Below are 22,235 nucleotides of genomic sequence, written 5' to 3'. Positions count from 1 at the left end.
TCCAATAGTGAAAACTCAAATTTCCAGAGGATCTATGAGAAGTGTAAACTTCTGTTCATATACAGACATTACAACCCAGAGATATCTTTGTCCTCACATGACAAAAAAGCAGGTGAGCTGAGACTTTTTCATTTTTCTTTTAATCCCCACTACTGAGCTGGGACTTGTTAATTTTTTTCTTCTTGATTAACATGTCCCTGTCTGTCTGTATTTCTTTCTTTCGTCCTTTCTTCCTTCCTTTCTTCCTTCCTTCCTTCCTTCCTTTCTTTCTTACTTTCTTTCTTTCTTTCTTTCTTTCTTTCTTTCTTTCTTTCTTTCTTTCTTTCTTCCTTTCTTCCTTTCTTCCTTCCTTCCTTTCTTTCTCTTTCTTTCTTTCTTTCCTATTTTCCTTCCTTCCTTCCTTCTCCTCCTCCTCCTCCTCTTCTTCTTCCTCCTCCTTTTACTTAGGATCTAATTTCAATGATTGCATGGACTGATTTATATATATACTACTGAAAACATGAACTATCTTACACTTTTCTATTTCCCAAAGGCCAGTGGTCACTTCCATTTTATCCCCTAGACAACTCCATGTTCTAGAAAGTTACATCTGCCTTCATGTTTTGAGTAAGTCAATGAACTAGGGAATAATCCATCATCTCAAATGGTTCAGCTAGTACAAGAAGGAGCCTGAGTCTGGACCAGAGCCAACCCCTTACTGAAGCTGAGACGTGAAAATATTGAAGTCAATTGGCATCAGGACCTCCTGTTAAGGCAGACACTAGAAATAAGTTCAGAATTGAGGCATGACTTTGATTTGAATGAAGTTTACTGAAAACTCAAACTGTTTTAAAACTAGTATCAGGAGATTGACTTTATGAGAGGTATATAAATAAATGTTTCTTTGACAAAAATGTTAAAGGGGAGCTGACATGTGTCAAAATTAATTTTGATGTCTTTATTCTTTATTGATCTACTGTCAGCATAACTTGAACACATTAGATAATACTAATTCCTGGAAATAAAATGCAAAGCAAAAGATTAATGGCTGTACAGGAAATTTAATATAATACAGCGAAAAACCACAAAACACACTTCAGTAGCTTTATTTCTCTGGATCAAAAGCTTTGCTTTTGTAAAACATGTTGAATTATCTTTTGCTATATGCCACACCTACATAATTCAGTCAGTCATAAAAAATTTCCATGACATGATGACTTATTTTCTGATATTCTAAAATACAGGAAAGGGATGCCACAAGACTAAGAAGTAATTATGTCTACTTGTATTTTAGCTAATTTTGAACTAATTCAAAGCACATAGGGCCTTTTAGGACCCTCTTCCTAGGATGTCTTACTACACAGTTTTTAGTGTTAGCAAACCCTGCAGTTCTTAACAAGGATCATTTACCACACAGAATGTGTTTATGGGTTTTACCATCCAATTATTTACCATAAAATACAAATAAATCAAGTTAACCATTTAAAAATCTAGAGAAGTAAACCTATTGGACAGTCTTTACAATAGCTTTAGAAAACAAACTCATATTTTAAGAGAGTTGTAAAAATTTTAATCAAAATAGAAATTGATAAATTGAAAATTGTGATTTTTTTGCATATGTCTCAAAAAGTCAGGCTTTTTTCAAAATAAATTATTTCTTTTGTGTGCCTACATTATGTAGCTCAGTTCACTGGTGCATGTGGAGAAGTAAGAACAGAAATATTATCTAGGGAAGACCTGGAACAAGCTTCAGGGAGTACTCCAATCAGCCCAAGAATGGATGGCATGCTCCGTCACTCTGGAATTGCTTCAAGCAAACTCTCTTTGATCACACCTGAAAAGTGCCTGAGGAGTGACTAACCCCAGGCAGAAGCAAAGATTGCAGTCTGCGATTTGTCTTTCTACTGTGACAGGAAACAGTAGCTTTTAAAAACTGCTGGATCTTTCATGATGCATATCAAAGATATGTTTGTTTTCTTTCTAAACCTATGTCTCAGTTTGGGTTACTATTACTGTGATGAAACACCATGACCAAAAGGAAGTTGAGGAGGAAAGGATTTACCTGACATATATCATACTCCATCACGGGAGGAAGTCAAGGCGGGAACTCAAGCTGGGCTATAACCTGGAGGCAGGAGCTGATGCAGAAGCCATGGGGGGCTGCTGCTTACTGCCTTGTTCCCATGTAGTTTGCTCAGGCTGCTTTCTTATACAACCCAGGGCCACCAGCCCAGGAATGACACCATCTACAATGAGCTGGCTTCTCCCCCATCATTCACAAATTAAGAAAATGCTCTACAGATTTTGTTATAGCCGATGTTATGGCGTCTTTTCTTAATCGAAGTCCCCTCCACTCCGATACCTTTAGCTTCTGCCAAGTTGACATAAGTTGACACGTTGACATCCAGCACACCTGTCTGTAATATTTATATACTTATTTACTTGACAATACTGTGCTGACCCATAGCGAGGTAAAGAACTTGTTAGATCTATAACTCAGATATGGATCATGTACACACAGGTGATTATTTGTAAATTCTGTAGTTGCTAGTCCACATGCGGTCTTTCATGCCACCCTCCACACTGTAGTGCTGAGATGCTGTCTGGTGTGTGTGTGTGTGTGTGTGTGTGTGTGTGTGTGTGTGTAGTAAGGTGCTTTATTAACTTTACATTTTTAAATACTACTGAGCAAGGATCCACTGCTGCAGAGAGACAGTGGATAGTAGAAAAGAGCCTGCTGGATGAAACCATCCTGTATATTTTTAAAGATGTGTTGACCTCAGAATGGAATATTTGTTATGTGTTTCATCGGGGAAGAAGTTTGGTCTTTGTTTCCACAGGAAAAGAAATGCCGTGGATACTAATAAAATTGATAAAGATTAGATTCAAACAGGAGAGACCTCCTGAATAAGGAAAAGCAATAGTTCATCAGATAGCTTGGTCATTCAATCCAGCTAACTTATAAAGACTAACAAATGTCTTTTCTTTAATCAAGCATGAAAATAATAAAAAATAATAATATTTCCAAATGATGTTACCAAAGGCACACTTGCCTTAGTGGCACAATATGAAAAGTGTGTTCTGCTAAACTATGTGTCCTAATTCCCTGTTATAGTGTTAGAATGTAGATTGTCACATGGACCATGCCTTTCTTGAACATCAGCTTTTGAGTTTTTCTTTTCCTTAAATAAAAAGATTTGTGTTACTTGGCATTTAAAACACAGTTAAGAATTTAATGTATTTTAAGTAAATTCAAAAGGTACTACAGTCAAGCTTATTTTTTTAAATCTCTAAGAGTCAGAGTGATTTGGAACCAAAATAAAATAATTCAGCAGGGCAGTGTCTTTCATTCAGCATGCCGATAATCCCAGTACAACCAGTTGTTTTCTAAATTCTTTTTTTTTTTTTGACATTTCATTACCATTTTTTAAAATCTTTTTAATTTTTTACTGGATAATTTTTTATTTACATTTCAAATGTTATTCCCTTTCCTGGTTTCCTGGACATAAGCAATCTATTCCATCCCCCTCCTGTTCTTCTATAAGGGTGTTCCCCTTCCCATCTATCCCCACTTCCCTAACCTTGGCAGGACCAAGGGCTTCTCCTTTCATTGGTGGCCAACAAGGCCATCCTTTGCTTCACATGCAGCTGGAGCCATGGGTTAGTCCATGTGCAGACTTTGGGTAGTGGTTTAGTCCCTGGGAGTATATTCTGACAGATAGGTTTAAAGACCACCTAAGCATCCAGGGTAGAGGGGCCGGTGGGGCCCATAGGGAGTCAGTCAGGCAATCCATAGAGGTCCGTAGAGGAAATATGTGTTAGATATATGTATGTAGACACCAGGTACAATGTTATTGGTTGTTGTTGTTGTGCCGCAAAGCATTCTCAACCCCCAAAAGATCACCAAGGAGCCAACTCTGATGTAATCACACTAGGCTCTCTTTATTATAAACTCAAGTTTGTGCTTATTCACCACTGACCCACAGGATAGTTTGGTGAAGCAGCCCCTAACTCTTAACAGGACTAACTTTTATAGAAAATAGAAGCAAGTAAGGGGAGAGGGGGGTCCATCCTGGCAAACGTCTAATCGAATGACCATTGTACACTGAAAGGTGATTGCTCTGAAGCACGATGGTATACAATCATGAATGGTCAGATGAAAGTACATTGGAAACATTCAGAGTAATCTCTGATTAACTGTTGCCCGGAAGTAGCTAGGGAGTAACTCTGGCCAGGACAAGCTGTGGGGTCCTTCCTGGTACTTGAGTTTAGCTGTGGGTCAAGTTCTTATGATTTTTTTTTCTTTGATGATGGAGACCAATTCCAAGATGGAGTAGGTTTAGCCTCTCATTGGTATAAATGAATCATCATGATGAATAAAAGACCTGGCAGCAATGTCCATTGGAAGAAAATAAGGTTACGTAGCAACTGGTTGATTGAAATCTTGATACTAGTCGTTTTCAGATCCTCAGTCCCATTTTCCCTATGAATAATGGTTCAACATTTCCAATCTAGTATTCCTGGCGACTTTTAAAAAACATAAGTCCTGCAAATAATAGGAATTGACTATATTAAAACATACCACTGTTTTATTGGTTCTTTGCATATATTGGCTATCATTTCTCTGTCAGACATATGTAGATGACAAAGGTTTTCTCTCAGTTGGAAGGCTGCTGCACAGATTTTTAATCTCATGAGATCCAGTCTGTTGCTTGTTGATATTATTTCCAGATTATCTGGAGTCCTATTGGGGAAGTCCGTACTTAAGCTTAAATATGTAGAGGTGGGTCTATGGCTTTTTCTTCTAGCAATTTAGAACTGATTTTTGTATAGGAGGAAAGACAGATCTAACATCATTTTGTTCTTCCTTGTGCATGGATAACTAAGGTCTCCAAGCACTATTTGCTTTAGAGTCTGTATTTCTTCCAGCATTTATTTTTAGCATTTTTGTACAAAAAAAATGGGTCATTTTAACTCTATTGGTTTATATTTGGATCCTTTGTACCATTTGGGTCTGTACCTTTGATCTTTGTGTGTGCCTTTGGGTCAGAACAATTCTATTTTTATTACTACGTTTTTGTAGTATACTTTGAAGTCAGGAATACCTACATTCGGCGTTATGCCTTTTTTGCTTAGGATTGCCTTTACTATCTTGGGATTTTTGTGCTTCCACGTGAATTTTAAGATCGTGTGTTTTATTTCTGTGAAAAATAGAGTAGTAATTTTGATGCATATTAAATTAATCTATATGTTGATTGCTTTTGGTTGGATGTTCATTTTAATAACATTAATTCTTCCATTACAAAACTATGTGAGAGAGAGCTTTCAATTTTCTAATGTCTCTCTACGACTTTCTTTAGTGTTTTTAGATTTTTCATTGTTAGATTTTCATTTTTCCTTCTTTTATTACCATAATAAAATACCATGATCAAAAGCAACTAGAGGAAAAAAGAGTTGATTTCATTTACTCCTCTATATCATAGTCTATCATCAAAGAAAGTTAGGGCAGGAGACTGGAGGTAGAAATTGACGCAGAAGTCATGGAATAACTCTGCCTGCTGGTTTACTCCTCAAGAGTTGTTCAACATGCTTTGGGTTCAACTCAAGACCATCAACTCATGGACAGTACCACCCACAATGCACTGAGCCCTTCCAGATCAATCATTAAACAAGAAAGTGTCCTACAGGCTTCCCCACAGGCTAATCAGAGCATTTTATAAATTGATGTTCCCTTTTCCCAACAACTTCTAACTTGTGTCAAGTTAACAAAAACTAACAAGGACAAGAGGTCCATTGCGTGCGTGTTAGGTTTGTTCCAGGAGTTTTGTAAGGTAATTGTGAATGAGGTTATTTTTCTATTATTTTTCAAATTGTTTGCTTTCTATGTACAGAAAGGCTATTGAGTTTTTGAGTTGATTTATATACTGCAACTTTGTTAGAAGTAATTATCAGATTTAAAAAAAACATATATACTTTTGAGTGTGGGCATGCGCGCACACACATACACACACATTTCTTTCCTTTTGCTAGCACTTTTATTTCTGTTTCTTGTCTTATCACACTGGCTAAGATTAAAGTGTTATGTTTAAGTAAGAACAGAGAAAGTAGCCAATCTTGTCTTGTTCTGGTGAAAGTGTAAATTCTTGTTTTCTTTACCACCACCACCACCACCACCACCACCACCACCACCACCACCCAATTTATGTAATGTTAGCTATAAACTTGACATATATAGTTTTTATGTTGAGATGTATTTCTTTTATTCCTAGTTTCTTCATGAATTTTATCATAATGGAACATTAGATTTTCTTCTACCTCTTGACATGATCCTTTGATTTCTGACCTTGAACCTATTTATGTGATATATTGCATTTACTGTCTGGGAGAACAATGGGAGCTAGCAGAATTCAATAAGAGTGAAAAATAAAAGAGTAGGGATATATTGGTAAAATATAAACTCAAGGCATACTACATAACTGCGTGAAAGGTAGCATTGTATGACCTTGTGGTCTTGTGTAATGTGTATTTCTTTATTTATATATACATGTATATGTATACGTATACACCTAGATAGTCAGACATACGGTCCAGTTATTTGGGTAGACTCCAAAGATTTAGGTAAAAATGTCATGTTCCCTGACCCCACATGTTATGCCATATATTGTGGATTCACAGTGCAATGATTACATAGGGTAGAGAAAATCTACCCTTCAAGTGCAGACAAAGAACTAAGGGATCATGAATACCATGAAAAGGTAATCCTTATAACAACCTACAGATATGTTGCTTAGGAATGCGAGAGAGATTGCAAAACAGTAATGTTGGAGAATGTAAAGTAAATGACTGTATATACACTTCTTTATAATATAAAGCATAATTTTGGTGGGTTATGAGTCATGTTGGTCCCATGTTGTTACAGAAATACTCTGTGGTGAAATGCTTCTGTCTGTTGCCAAAATGAACACTGAAGAAAAATGAAGAAGACTGAAGAACTCCAACAAAAAATTTGCACAACAGAAGTAACCAAAATCTTCTGGAGTCTTTAATTCATCCACAGTCATCGTAAAGCAAAAAGTAAGGAAATATATTATAATTTTGCACTTTCAAAGTTGACTTCAAATTATACAATATTATCAAAACAGAAAAGCGCAGTTATTAATTCAACAGCATGTAATGGTTTGCATCTGCATGCTTGCAATGTGTTCTGAGTTCTAGGAATACAATGACAAATAAAACCATCAGTGATGTGGCCTTGGAATAAATGACAGTGTAGGGGTGGAAAGGTTAATTATGCAAATGAGTGGGGAGGAAAATAGGAGCCCCTGATGGTGTTTATGAACATGATATACAATTTAATAAGGCAAATGAAGAATGAAGGAAGGAATACTTGCACTTCCCTTCATTCCTGCATGGCCCTGACTACTGGAAACAGTGTTATTGAAATGGCTTTGTAGAGGTAACTTTAGGAAATGGTGGCCCTTCCAGATGAGAAGTATAGAAAAATCTTAAGGACTGGTGGTTTACGTCAGCCAAGAAGAGGAGCGAGGAAGATCTGTAAGGAATGGGGGAGGAACGACTGTAATCAGAATATATTGTATGAAAAATCTATTTTCAATGAAAAGAAAGGTCTAAAATACACATTTCCATATTAAGGTTATTCTAAGATATGAAATGTAAGGAAATTCATCAGTGGAGCATGGACCTCCTTTAAATTTCGTGTTTAGGACACTAACTCACAGTAACTCAGCTGAATAATATTTGAAAGTCTTAATGAAGTGCAGAATACAGTTTTCTAACCCTCATAATTCTTAGGTGGCCTTGAACTCAAATGTCATCGACACTTTCCTTTGGTGATGAAGTAGCTTTAGTGCAGCCATTAGATGGCGTCTGGTAATTGAAGACTTGTGAAATTTTACAAAGCAAACACAGGAGTAAAAGTGAATGATCGGTATGACAGAAAAAAACAAAGCACAGGAAAACCTCAGAGAAGACTGAGATTTCAGGAAAGCCATTCAGCATCCTTCCCACACCACAAAGGAGGCGAGCATGGATGTGTATGCAAGTGTGCACACATATTTCACGTGTGCATGTGTGGAGGTCCACCTTTGGTGTCAGTCCTCAGGTGCTGTCTACCTTGCTTTTAAACAGGGTCTCTTGTCACCTTAGAGATCACCAAGTGAGTTAAACTCTCTGTCCAGCAATCCCCAGGAATCTGAATGTCTCTGCCTTCCCCGTACTTAGATTACAAATGTGTGCAACCACACAACTTCTCCTTACATGGGTTCTGGGAATTAAACTCAGCTCCGTATGCTCACAAGTCAAGCACGTCACTGAGGCGTCTCACTATCCCAGTTTTCACTGAACAATGTAGTCAAGTTCTGGGAGGAACTTTTTATAACTGGTTAATACATGCCACTTTTATCTGGGCCTGAACTTAATACCATGGTTCTAGGTATCACCAAGCTAGGGATGGAGCTACCTATAATCAACTGCAAGTTAACATTACCTTTGCAGCTCAGAGAAATAAATTTTAAAAAGAGCATCAGAGAAGACTTAACATAATGTAGTTCTATCACTTGTTTTATCAGCCACTGGAAAGCATATAACCGTAATTTCCTGGAGATATTTAAAGGGAGCTAATGGTTCTAGAAGTGGTTGGATTCTGTAGCAATGAGAATAGTATAAGCTAGGAAAAAGTAACGCTGTCTTAGTTTGTTTACTCCAAACTTTGGGTATTGATATTTTAGGAAGATGATGTCAGTACAGCTTTAAGAGAGGGAAGGCATGAGGCAGGGGAAAGAAAGCTAAAGTGTAATTGTTGTGAGCATGGAAGATGGTACTTCCGGTATACAGTCCTGAGGATCTTTTTCATTTATCTCACCATGGAGGAGGGAATTCGGGTATTTAGTCCACTTCTCACAGCTGTCTTGGTCTAATGTGGACCACTCTCCAAGGAAAAAACGGGGAAATGCTAATTCTCTGGAATTTATGGCCTACCAAGTTTATGAACTAAACAAGAAGAACAGCAAAAGGAAGGTCTCAGTCACAAGTCCATATATTTGATATCAGTATCCATCATTAATTAGATCAGCACACAGTCATCTTGAATGTTCGGGGTCTGTGGACAGAGCACTGTCAGAGCCAGAGCACTTCTTTTATATTTTACCATTTATTTCTTTTATTTGTTGGGTATGCACTCTATACCAAGGCAATAGATGGTCATAAGTCCATGTATCTTCTGACAAGTGTGTTGACGTTAGAAGTGTGAATGTAATGAGATCTCTCCCTGGGGTGGGGGAGGGGTTGAAATTGGAATTTATAACTCAGAATCTTTACTTGGAAACGAAACAGTAGAAATTAAGAGCATTCCCTTCAACTGTTTTTCTGAACTGCTTCCATCAACCTCCAAGAAGGACAACTAAAGTGCGGATGCTTCAGTCCTTCTTAGAAGAGGGAACAAAAATATTCATAGGAGGAGATATGGAGACAAAGTTTGATCAGAGACTGAAGGAATGGCCATTCAGAGTCTGACTCACCTGGGAATCCAGCCCATATACATACAATCGTCAAAACCAGACAATATTGCTGATGCCAAGAAGTGCATGCTGACAGGAGCCTGATATAGCTCTCTTCTGACAGGCTCTGCCAGAACTTGACAATATAGAGGCGAATGCCATTGACAACCATTGAACTGAGAACAGGGTCCCCATTGGAGGAGTTAGAGAAAGGATTGAAGGAGCTGAAGGGGTTTGCAACCCCATAAGAACAACAATGCCAACCAACCAGAGCTCCCAGGGACTAAACCACCATCCAAAGAGTACACATGGACAGACCCATGGCTCCAGCCACATATGTAGCAGAGGATGACGTTGTTAGGGACCAATGGGAAGAGAAGTCCTTGGTCCTGCCAAGGCTGGACCCCTCAGTGCAAGGGAGTGTCAGGGCAGGGAGGCAGGAAGGGGTAGGCGGATGGGTGGGGGAACACCCTCAAAGAAGAAGGGGGAAGGAGGATGGAATAGGGGATTTCTAGAGGTGAAACTGGGAATTGTAAATTTAAAAATTCCAATAAAAAATGTTAAAAAAATAAAGTGGTGTGCTCCCAGTCAGCAGGTGTGGCCAATTTTAGTTCAGGCTTAGCAAGCTAACATTAGCATCTCAAGCCTTAGAGACACAGAATGGGAACTTGATTGGGGAAATAAATGCTGGAAAGGACTGTGAATTAAGAACCTGAGCAAAGGCCTCATCCCTGCTGATGTAGAAATATATTGCCTTCATTTTTCATTCCCAAACATTTTGATAACTCTTTGATCTCTGTTTCTGAAGGGTGAGCTGAGATTTTAGAAAAAGAAGCAAATAGGCATAAAATAACAGAGGGAAATAGATAACATAGGAAAAGCAACTATAGGAAGGTTAATGTCTCTAATTTAGTGCAATTAGCTAATTTAATTTATTTTTTCCCTCTATGAACAGAGCATCCCCATTCTGTCTCTCAAGTTTCACCCCAGCAGTATGTCCATCATACACGTGTGCCTTTTATTCACTTGCAAAATAAATGTGTAAAAGATAAACAGAGGAATGTGTTGACATGTATGTTGCTTCTGTCATGTGCTGTAATAGTTACTTTATACACGTTCTTTCCTTCTCATGCAAGAGTTATTTTTCCCCTCAGAGAGATGCAAGAGCAGATTATAGTAGAATAGGAGGTAAAGGCGACAAACGTCAGTGTCCTGGACCTAAGGCTTTCCCAAGATGCAAGAAGTTTATTATTAAAAGTAGCATAGGCTCAGGCCAAATGTATAACTGATTGATTTAAATGTATACATGCCTGCTTTGCACACGATCTAAGTAAGCTCTTTCCCTAAGAGGCACTAGCAATTTCTATTGCCAACAAGCAGTCCGTGAGTCTTTCCATTCAGGACCGTTTTCTTCTTCCCGTTTGCTGTTCTTAATATCTTAACTTTCCCCAACCAGTTGAGTGTGAAATGGAATCTTGCTGCAATTTGATTTCCCTGGTTACTAATGAGGTTTGGCAACTTTTTGTGTCTTGTTCACCATTCAGGTTTGCTCTTCTGTGAAGTGCCTTCCTTTTTCCCATCTCCCCTGGCTCCCTGTAGAATTGTGTTGTCAGGTTCATCTCATGCAACCTGTCATTGTCTCTCTTGCTTTTACCATCGTTTACATTCTACAGCATTAGCACTGATGCGTCTTAGATTGAACAGCTCTGGTGAGATAGCATTATGGTTAGCAGTCTCCTTGGTCTTTACCCACTATCTGCAATAGCATCTCAAAGTGAGAATAAAAAAAATGCTCCTAGACATAAAAATACCTCTAGTTAAATGGTCCCCTGTTTGAGAACAACTAACCTATAACTCATCATACTGACTCCCATCAGCAGGAAGAATGAACATGGAATAAACTCCCTCTCTATGTTTATTTGCTAGGATCTTCCAACGTCTGTTTATCTGTACATGTTCAGAGTTAGTTGCATGTAACCTAGCAGGTGCATTGCAGTCCACTGGCTACATAACTCATCGATATGTAATTACCAGAAGGGTAACATATGAACTTATCCTCTTGTCATACCCTGCCTCTTCGCCTTGATCCTGTCTCTCCACTTTAGGATTATATATTCCAATTAAAGTGTTAGCACCAACTGTTTGTCTCAGCATTTCCTCAGGAAATTAAACTGATACAGACAGTTGTAGCAAAGGTATCCTGTGGATAAAATTGGAACTAGATGACTAAACTGTCAGAAAGCAGCAGGAATAACATTTTTTGGTGGTAAATTTTTATGAAAATAAAGCCTGGGGTGTAGGTGTAACAGAGTTACTTTTAAAGTTACTTAAGCCTTTACAAGTAGCAAACTGGGCTACAGCTTAGGAACAGGTCAGGGTTTGGGATTTCCAGAAGTTGCATGCACATTGAGTATTAAAATGGTGGTCATTAAGTAAAGTAGGAGGACCGCCTTTGATCCATATGAAGATAAAGGTTACACTCAGCAGTTAACAGTCACTGTTACTTTTCTGAGCACTTTGACCAGTTATGACTGCGTGAACTGCCATACATTGCCAAAGGAAACGTCTCTGGTGGGGCCTGTCAGTAGCAATAACCTCTAATTATTTACAAAGTTGATTAACAAAATGTACATTTAGCAGAAAACAGTAGTAGATTCTCATGTAGAACCTATAACCTACCTCCTAAGCCCTGGACACTTAGGCAGATTTCCTGTTCTTGACCTAAGTACATTCTAATGAAACAGGTTTGGAATTCAATCAGAAAACGTTAGTAACCCCATAATAGTTGTGAAAAATTTATAACCATAGATTCATCTTGCCTTAAAAATAATTCTCATAGGTCATGGGGTCCGGGAGCCAGTAACTTTTCTTCCCCAGAAGCCTGCATAGTACTTTCTGTGACCATTGAGTAGCCACAAAGAGGTAAGCTCGCTATCCCTATGAACTGTAACCAAGGCATGTGCTCTTTTCAGCAATTTTGTCTTTCCATACAGTTCTGGTGCACAACCAAATGTGATAACAGTATCCTATACTTTCTTAGGGGCCTCTGTACCTCTACCAACCAGTAGAGCAGTAGGCCATGACTGACACCTGATATTCTTATATACAACCTCTGGCTCCTGGGATTAGCGTTATCTACTTATCACCATTCAAACTCTTTAAGTTATATTTTTTAATGAGCCACACATGAGTACTTTTGATTAAACTTCCCTATATCCTCTCTTGTTACCTAATACCAGTCCATCCCCATTATTATATCCACACTTTCATATCACACATGTCTTATGATCCCTGCTCTCCTATGATACAAATCCACAAAAAAAAGAAGGAATATGCTATATTTGCCTTTCTGATAACTGATTATCTCAATATACTTTCCCAAGATACTTTCATTTTCCTACAAATTTTATAACTGAACTTTTTGTCCTAACTTACCTGAATCAGAGATAGGGCCCATTGTAGAGTACAGAGAATGGGAAAGAAATAGAGAGGTAAGAAAAGAGAAGAGTCAAAGGCTGAGGTCAGGACAATTACAAGCGCTGAGGAGCCAAGTCAGAAAGGTTATAAGCAGCATGGCTTTTTTATACCCCTTAACTGGGAAACCAGAAAATCAGTCAGTAAAGAACATCAGAGAACAGAATTACAGGGAGCTCAAAACTATCTCAAGTTCCTCTTCAGCGAGGAACATTCTAGGATGGTAAACAAAGCATTCACATCTCAGTGTCTGGATCATCTGACCACATACACATGGGGGAAGTGACAGTTCTCAGACTACAACTTCACAAGGCCCTCTCACCAATCTATAACTGCCCTTGCCTGGCCTGACCCTGGCTAAGGGGCAACATGCCCACATCCCAGCATCTGTGCCCCCAGGCATTTTCCAATCCAGTCTAGCCCCCACCAATTTTTCTTTGCATCTGGATTAGATTTGACATGCATATGCATCGCAAGTTCAGTATCCATTCATCTGATGATAGACACCTAGGCTGGTTCATTTCCTGACTGTAATAACTACGGATATGGCAGTATCTCTAGTGGAGGATATAGAGTACTTAGAGTACATGCCCAGCAATTGTAAATCTGGGTCTTTTGGTCATTCCCTTTTAGATTTTTCTTAAGTAACATCCGCTGAATTTTCCTAGTGCTTGTAAGAGTTCACAGTCTTACCAACAGTGAATAAGGAAGGGTTCTGCTTTCCTAACCATAGCAGCTCTTGTTGTCAACCTGACACAGTAAAATAGAATCTCAACAGTTTGTATTTCTCTGTAAATGCTAATAAAATATTTATTAGCCCTTACAATTCTTTGTTTGAGAACTCGGTTTAGTGGAAAAGTCCATTTTCATTTGGATTTTGTTTTCTCAATATTTGGGTTTTTAAATTTTTTCTTTGAATTTTCTAGATGTTCTCTGGGAACATTTCATCTCAGTTTACAGACTGTTTATTTCCTTAATTAGTAGCTTCATTTTCTATACATATGCCTTTTTATAAAATAAAATGAAGTCTTGCTTGTCAACTGTTGACTTGCTTTTTGAGCTATCAGAATCCCCCTGGGAAACTCCTTATGAGGAGTGTAGATTTCTGGAGTGATGACCCTGAAGTTCTCACCTTTCCCCTGGCAGGGTCAGGGTTTTGTGTCTTTTGCTGCAGTCTTCACTCCATTGGCAGTTGGTTTTTCTACAGGATGAGAGACTAGGATAGTATCATCCTCCTACACATAGACAGCAGTTTCAAAAACACTCTCCTTTTTCCAGTGTGTATTTTTGGCCTCTTTGACAAAAATCAAATGGCTATAGTTGTACATCTTTGTATCTGGGTCATCTCACTTTTCAACTGATGCACGTGTCTCTTATTGTGTCAGTGCCATGCTGTCTTTATTACTATGGCTTTATGTTATAACTTAAAATCAATTGTGGTGACACACATCACAGTTTGCTTTGTTTATTTGTTTTGTTTGTTTGCTTGCTTGTTTTTGTTCAAGGTTGCCTTGGCTATCAGGATCTTTTATGCTTCCACAAATATGTTTTTTTTTCTCTGAAAAAGGACACTGGAATTTTTATTGGGATTAAATCGAATCCATAGATAGTCTTTGGTAGGATGCCTATTTTTATGATATTTATCCAGCCAATAAATGACCATGGGAATTCTATTTAATCTACCAGTATTTCCTTTCCAGTACGTCTTTTATACTTGATGCCTTTCATTTCATTAGTTAGACTTATTCCAGCCCTTTTTACATTTTTTCTTTTATTTTTTAGAATACAATGTAAGTATATCATTTCTTTCTTTCATTCCTTTTCTCTAAATCCTGCCTTAATGTCTTTCAAATTCTTGGACTCTTTTTGTTGTTGTTTTTGTTGTTAAAAATGTTGTTATATGCACATATACATTCATATATATAAGCATCTATGCACAATATATAAAAATAACTCATATGTATATTTGAGTGTTTTATTGAGTTCAAGTGTTTCCCTAATTTAATTCTCAGTGTTCTCTAATTTATTTCTGTGTTAATTTCACATACTTCTACTTTGCTAGAATGTTTTTATCAATGCTAGGAGTTTTGTGGTAGAGTCTTCAGGATTTCCTAAATATAAATCATGTCATCTAGGAATTTTCCCATTCCGGTTTGTATTCTTGTTTCCTTCTTTTATTCCTTTAGCTCAGATTTAAAGTATTATATTGATAGGAGTGCAGAGGGGGACACATGTCTTGTGCCTGATCTTAGTAGAGATGCTTCATGTTTTAGTATGATGTTCAAAATATGATTGTTGTATATAGTCTTTATTTCATTGAGCTATTTACATCAATGCCTAGTTTCTATAGAAGTTTTAATATGAAAGAATATTGGATTTTGTCAAAAGCCTTTTCTGCACCTACTAAAATGATTGTGTAATCTTTCTCTTGGTAAATTTTGTGATGGATTCCATCTATTAAGAAATTTTTCTAGTGAAATTTTTCTGCATCTTTATAATGTAGTCAACTTGATCATGGTGAATGATCTTTATAGACAGATTATTAATCATGAATTTCAAACATTTTACCCCAAATTTTGTGCCCTTGTTGATTAAGTAGACTGGAGTATGCTTTTCTTTTTTGTTGTGTTTTAAATGATTTGGTACTGGCTTCATAAGAAAATCATGAAAGGATTAATTTATCCTCTATTTTATAGGCCATTTGAGAGGAATTAGTGTTATCCCATAGAATTTTGAAAGTCTAGTAGGACTATATGCTGAATTTGAATACCTGAGACAGGATCTCCCTTCATAACTCTGGCTGTCATGGAACTCTAAAACGTCTTATATCAAGGGAACCTTGAATTCGCAGAGATCTGCCTCCAGAGTTTGGAAACTGTGTGGACTACCCTTCCCAGCACCTAAACTTGTCTCATTGACACACTTTATTACTGTGAATACCATTTTTTTAGACTTGTTTGAAACATTTACCTTTCTTTTCATATACACAGGTCACATGCCTCTAGAAACCCATTCATTTCTTTTAGATTTTCTAGTTTAGTGAAAAAATAAATTTTAAGGTATTTCCTAATGGCGTTGAATTTCATTGATAGCCATGATAATATACTATTTTCATCTTTAACTTACTGCCTTTGGTCTCCTTTCTAGTTCATTGATTCTTTGTATTTTTTTTTTCATTTTCTACTTCCATAATTTATGACCTCATCTTTCGATCTGGTTTGGAGGTTGGATTGTTCCTATTTTTTCCAGTCTCCGATGTTTTCTCATTAATTAATTAATTTATTATCTCTCTGATTTTTTAATAAAAAAACCTATAGCTAAAACCTTCACTGTTAACAGAGCCTCCACTTTATTTGTTAGACTTTTGTGTGTCTGATTTTCAGTTTTTATTCAGTTCTGGATTTTTGAAACCTCCTTCTTGATTTCTTTAATAAGCAATTAATCATTTGAATGTATATTATTTAATCTTCCTATGTTTCAATATTTTCTGTAAGATTTTTTTCATTAATTTCTAACTTCATTCCATCATGGTCAGATAGAATACAATGCACAATTTTAGCTTTTTTATATTTATTGTGGTTTGTTTTGTGTCCTAATATATAGCTTATATGGTTTTTTAAGAAAAAGTTTTGTGGGCTAAGAAGAATATATATTCTATGTTGAGTAAAATGTTCTCTAAATATCTGTTAGAAACATTTTATCTATGGTGTCATTCATTCTTAGGTTTCTGTTTGTTTTCTGTCCAGGTCATCTGTCTAATGGTGAACTTAATTTTTTTTATAAAACCTGGTCTATTTGTGTTTAGTTCATGTATGCTAGAATTGTCATGCCCTCCTTAATGAGTGTGAAGTAGTGCTGCTTGTTTCTTCTGATTATATTTGGTTCAAATTACAATCTGCCAGTTATTTGAATGTTGATATCTGCTTATTTCCTGGTCCATTCATTTGGAATTCCCCTTTCCAAACTTACTTCCTAAAATATTGTCTCTCTTCAAGGGTAAATGAAAGCAAAAGGATGGATTGTATTCTTCACTGCCATATGCTTATGTGTATCTTTTAAACTGAAGGTAGTAATACTGAGAGGTATTATTGTATTGATTCCATTCATTTTTTTCTGATATCATAGTATTTGATGCTGATCTCTTTTTGCTTAAGAACTGTCATTACATTATTTAGTCCGTGTGTGTGTGTGTGTGTGTGTGTGTGTGTGTGTGTGTGTGTGTGTTGCATAGCCTTTTGGATATATTTATTTTTTCCTTCATTCCAAATTATTCCTTCAAGTCTGCTTTGAGAGTCATAAAATTTCATGCTTTTATCATGAAAGAGTGGGATTAGCTTATAGGTCTTGCGGTAGAATCTGCTATTGTTAATGGGTCTTGTGTCAAATTCTCATCAATACGTTTATGTTTGTATAAATAGACTTGGGCACAGCAAGTCACACAACTTTGGTCAGAGCTTCTTTTATTAGCAGACAACAGTCAATGGAAAGGTGAACAACCAATCAAAGTGCTGATAATTAGAGACTTGGTGCTTCATCTTAAATGGGACATGTGTTGAAAGGGGGGTCTGTGGGATGCCACTACCACTGTCCATCAACTCCAAATGAAGTAACCCATTTCTACCCATTCCTATCACTAAGCATCTTATATGATGAGCCCATTGTGTCAGTGGGGCAGCAATAACAGCATTATCTTCTTGTATACAACACACACACACACACACACACACACACACACACACTTCAAATAGATGAATGACTTCAGGATAAGGCCTGATACCCTGAATCTATTAGAGGAAAGTGAATAATATATGTTATCTTATAGGCACAGGAAAGGATGGTCTATGATTCCATTAGTGCAAGCAGAAAGATTAACAATTGGCAAATGTGACCTTATGAAATTAAAAACCTCTCTACAGCAAAGACACCAAGAATTGCATGAAGAAGCAGGATATGATGATGTCTAGGGATGTTATGTATTTTTAAAACCTGAAGCCTTCCTGGAGGAGGTATATCACTAGAGATGAGCTTTAAGAGTTCATAGCTTCACTAAGTGTCAGTTCTCCCTTCTCGCCTTTTGTGTATGGACAGAAAAATGTGGTTGCCATCTTCCTTCTGTGGCCACTTGTCCCCATGGCTTCCCTGCCTTTATGGACTTGCTCTTTGGAACTGTAAGCCAAAATCCACTCTTTCTTTTTAAGTTGATTTTCTTGTGTTTATCACAGCAACAGGAAAGTAAACAATACACAAGCTTCACATCTGACAGAAAGTATCTACAGCATGTGAGGCTTATAGTCTCATCTTCAAAATCACCGAGCTCCTATACTATAAATGAAGGAAATAAACTTGACTAAAAGGTCAGTGTAGATTATAGTTCCTGTGCACACACCAACCAATGTATGGATCAGTAGACAGGGCTGGCAACATTCTGAGCAGGAGTGCGGGCCTATCTAGCTCACTGGCTCCTCTAGCTGCAGACTGACTTTTAGAATATTTTGAGATAGTATTTCTGGCGTGACACTTTCTAAGTTTCAGTTTATTGCTCCCCGCCCCAAACAGAACAGATTCATTTTCCTGTGTCACACAAAACTTCTTCCTTTACTTTGTAAACAGTCTAGAGAATAATGTGTTCAATTATAAGCATCATACACTTTCTTCTGCTCAAGCCCCATTACCTACTATTGCTCCTTTTCTTATTGTTAATTTGCTAAATTTTGGCAAACAAGCTATGCAAGCACCATAAACTTGATTTTTGTAAAAACATAGATTATGTTTCTGGGCAGCATTTAAGCTGAATCTGGGCTAGACATAAGTTCAAATTTAAGCAGCATACAGCTTGAGTGGTGATCTTCCAAAAGCCAATTTTACCTATAAAATATTAGATTAATTTGTGTTAGTGAAAAAAAATAAATGTTCTATGTTATATATTGTTGTGTTTTCTATGTGAAATATTCACTGTGGTTCTAATATTTCTCAATAAATCGTCTTCAGCTAATGGGGCTTTTTGGGGATGGCTGAGGAACCTTTAGGAGACAGAGCCTTGCTAGAGAAAGTGGATCGCTGGAGGGTAGGCTTTGAGAATTTATAGCTCAGTCTCACTTTCTGTTCACACTCTGTTGTTGATGTTTTGTGACTGACAGTTTCAAATACCTGCCACCATGGCTTCTCCATTATTATGGATAGTGCCAAAACTGGGAGTCAAAGCAAAAATCTCTCTCTGTAGTTGCTTTCATCAGCAATAAAAAGTATAATTACTATATATATTTTCCTTTTTATGGTCTTTGCTTGATTTGGATTATTTTCCATCTACTAAAGCTCAACGATCTAGTGAATATAAAACTCTATATATTCCTCTACCAAGACTTAACAGTAGCATCCAAGGTATATTTCTAATGGATATTAGTGCACACTGGATCAGTTAACAATAACCTAATTACAAGTTAGGAGAACACAGCAGGAAAATGACATGCAAAACTTACTTTATCCATATAATGCCATGCTGTACAGCAATATAAAATTAATTATTAATATAAAAGATAGGAGAGTCTCACTATGTCTAGCAAAAGCATTCAGATGCACAAAAATCACATATGATTTTATAATTATGGAACCCCAAAACAGGCACTCTGGTGATATATAAGAGAATTTTTCTGTAACTTTACAGTGGCATCTGCTTAGTAAATTATCAGATTCTCAAGTATTCCTGATGCTTGTGGGAATACTTGTGCCTTCCCATCCTTCTCCACACGAGATCCCCATTATAAATACAGACATATTCCCATGGATGTCTTCTAATTACTCCTATGATGTGATATTACACCTTCCCTCAAGTCCTCCAGGATCTCCTCCTATAAATACAAGTTGGCCTAGACATCCTAGAAACACAAGTTCTGTGCAACTTCCCGGCATGGTACTCCGTGGTACAATACTTCTGTCTCAGACCTCACTCATTCACCCCACCATCCTACTCACTGCACATCCTTCAAACGCACGCAGCAAAGAAATGCATCTCCTTTTCTCATAAGGTAAATACCCCTTTAAGATTTAATAAGGAATATGTTTAGTGGAAGCAAATATGCACCCACAGGTCTTTCTCCACAGCTGGGTACTTATTTCTGTTCAGTGTCGCATGCTGTAGAGACGGAAACACAGAGACGGAAGGAAAGGGGTAGAAATCACTTCAAAGAATCTCTAGAATATCATGACTTGGCAGTGGGACTTTTGTCACCTGCTCTCCAGGACAGAAAGTAAGTCAAGAAGAGTCTGTGATCTGAACCAAAGAATTATCTGAAGAAGGGAAAACGCACACCAAATCCCCATGGGCAGTAAAAGCGTATGGAAAAACAGGACTGTATATTCCAAATGTGTGGGAGAATAGCTGCTACTAGAGCTCATAATATGAAACGTAGCTGCTCGAAGTCTGCTTGAAGCACAGGGCTGAGGCTTGTGCTCTCTTGGCTTTGGCTAGAACCCTCACTAGCATTCTCAGTGGATCTATTGCTAATCCCAAGCTTCACTTGTAGCCCCGTTGCTTTCAAACAAACCCCTTTGAACAGAAAGCAAAGGAGCAACCCAGTCTCCATGAAGCACTGAACTCATGTGTGTACAATGTTTTAAAGGCTGAAAACTTTGAAAATGTTTTTTGAGTCAATTTCCAACTACACTTCCAAATTATACAAAAGCTAAGATACTGTTCGTAGCAGTAAGCTTCACAAGAAAATTGGCAAAGAAAGTTGACGACCTCTTGTTTCTTAGCTCTTTCACCTACAGCTTGCCACCCTGCCTTAAGTTCACTTTTTAAATCTTTTCTGAATAAAGCTTTCCCTTTTCTTTTTTAAAATTATCTTTAATCTGGATAATGTCCAGTTGTTATCCCTCTCCGGATCCAACAGTTCCTCATCTCATTTCTCCTCTCCAGTCTCCAAGAGGACGTTCCCACCCCCACACTGCCAGGCCTCCCCACTCCCTGTAGCCTCAAGTTTCTTGAGGGTTAGGTGTGTTTTTCTCATTGAGGCCAGAACAGACAGTCCTCTACTGTACATGACCTTGGGGCTTCATACAAGCTAGAGTGTGCTGCCTGGTTGGGAAACCAGTCTTATTGCCTAGATCAAAAACACCCTGAGGAAGTCTATAATGTTAGGTGAATGGAAGCAGGCGGTTTATGAATGTCAAACCTTCCTTAGATGAAGCGCTTTCTCCTCCTTACAACCATGTGATTTTAAAGGGCTTGGAACTGTATATTGGTAGATGTGGAAAGATAACCAGTAAGCAAGTATTTTAGTGTGAAGGAAGGAGATAGAGAATTATAATATCAGATACTGAGATCCTATCAGCTGTGTGGCACTGCTCTATGATCTAGGAATGCTACAATGAGAAACAGGAGGCAGATTCTCTGACTCTGAAAAGACATTACTCTAGTAATACTGGGCATTTCAATATTAATCATATACTCCAAGACAGAAAAATTATATTACAAATAATAAATGTCTTTCAGTACTGCTTTACATATTCACTTTATGCATGCAAAACTAATAAAAGGGAAATAGCTGTTTGCTTTTCGCTATAATACAGTTTTCTTGCTCTGAATATTACTGGGTGGGTCTAGATCCTTGCCTCTGCAAATTTAATAGATTCCCGTAGCAACTGGGAACCATCAGGAAACAGAAACATTTCCCTACACATCTGATTCAGAGAACGACAGACAATTTGTCATACCATGAGAGTTCCCATTGGATGATGAGCCAGGATCATCTCTGAGCTTATTCACTGCCTTGCTTTGGTTCGCAAAGTAGTGTGATGCTGAGTTAATGCTACTGTACCAAATGAAAGTATGCGTGTGTGTTTGTAGGCTTCTCAAAAAAGACAGATTGCTAGAGCCATCCTTGTAGCTTAGTCTGAAAGAACTGTGCACCAGCATCCCAGATGCCTTTGCTTACTGTCTGTTGGCTAAACACTGAAGGCTGCTGTTAGTCTGTAAGCATAAGGCCAAGAGATTGTAGGCCAGCAAACCTAACTGAGCCTCTGAGCTTCCAGTCCTGTGAGAGAGCCTGTTTCAAGATAATAAGGTGGAAAGTGATAGAAGAAGCCCTTAATTCTTACCTCTTCACACACACTAATGGCTACACACACACACACACACACACACACACACACACACACACGCACACACACACACACAAACCACACAAACACACACATAATTTTACTAGATTTTTAAAATATGTAATATGACAAGTAGAGAAGTAAGAAATCAGCATATAAACTCTATTG

The 22,235-nt window shown here is 37.6% G+C and overlaps 1 protein-coding gene across 1 annotated transcript in view; it reads left to right on the top strand.

Annotated features, from left to right (window-relative positions):
* Pak5 (p21 (RAC1) activated kinase 5) overlaps positions 1 to 22,235 on the top strand; it is a 190,598-nt gene that overhangs the window by 16,017 nt on the left and 152,346 nt on the right. Inside the window, exon 2 of the mRNA XM_032904288.1 lies at positions 6,899 to 7,053. The gene's annotated coding sequence lies outside the window, so the exon portion shown is untranslated. The remainder of the gene's footprint in view (positions 1 to 6,898; positions 7,054 to 22,235) is intronic.

The sequence above is a fragment of the Rattus rattus genome, chromosome 5 (assembly GCF_011064425.1).
Source record: "Rattus rattus isolate New Zealand chromosome 5, Rrattus_CSIRO_v1, whole genome shotgun sequence".
NCBI classification, from domain to species: Eukaryota; Metazoa; Chordata; class Mammalia; order Rodentia; family Muridae; genus Rattus; species Rattus rattus.
This window is presented reverse-complemented; position numbering and strand designations above follow the sequence as displayed.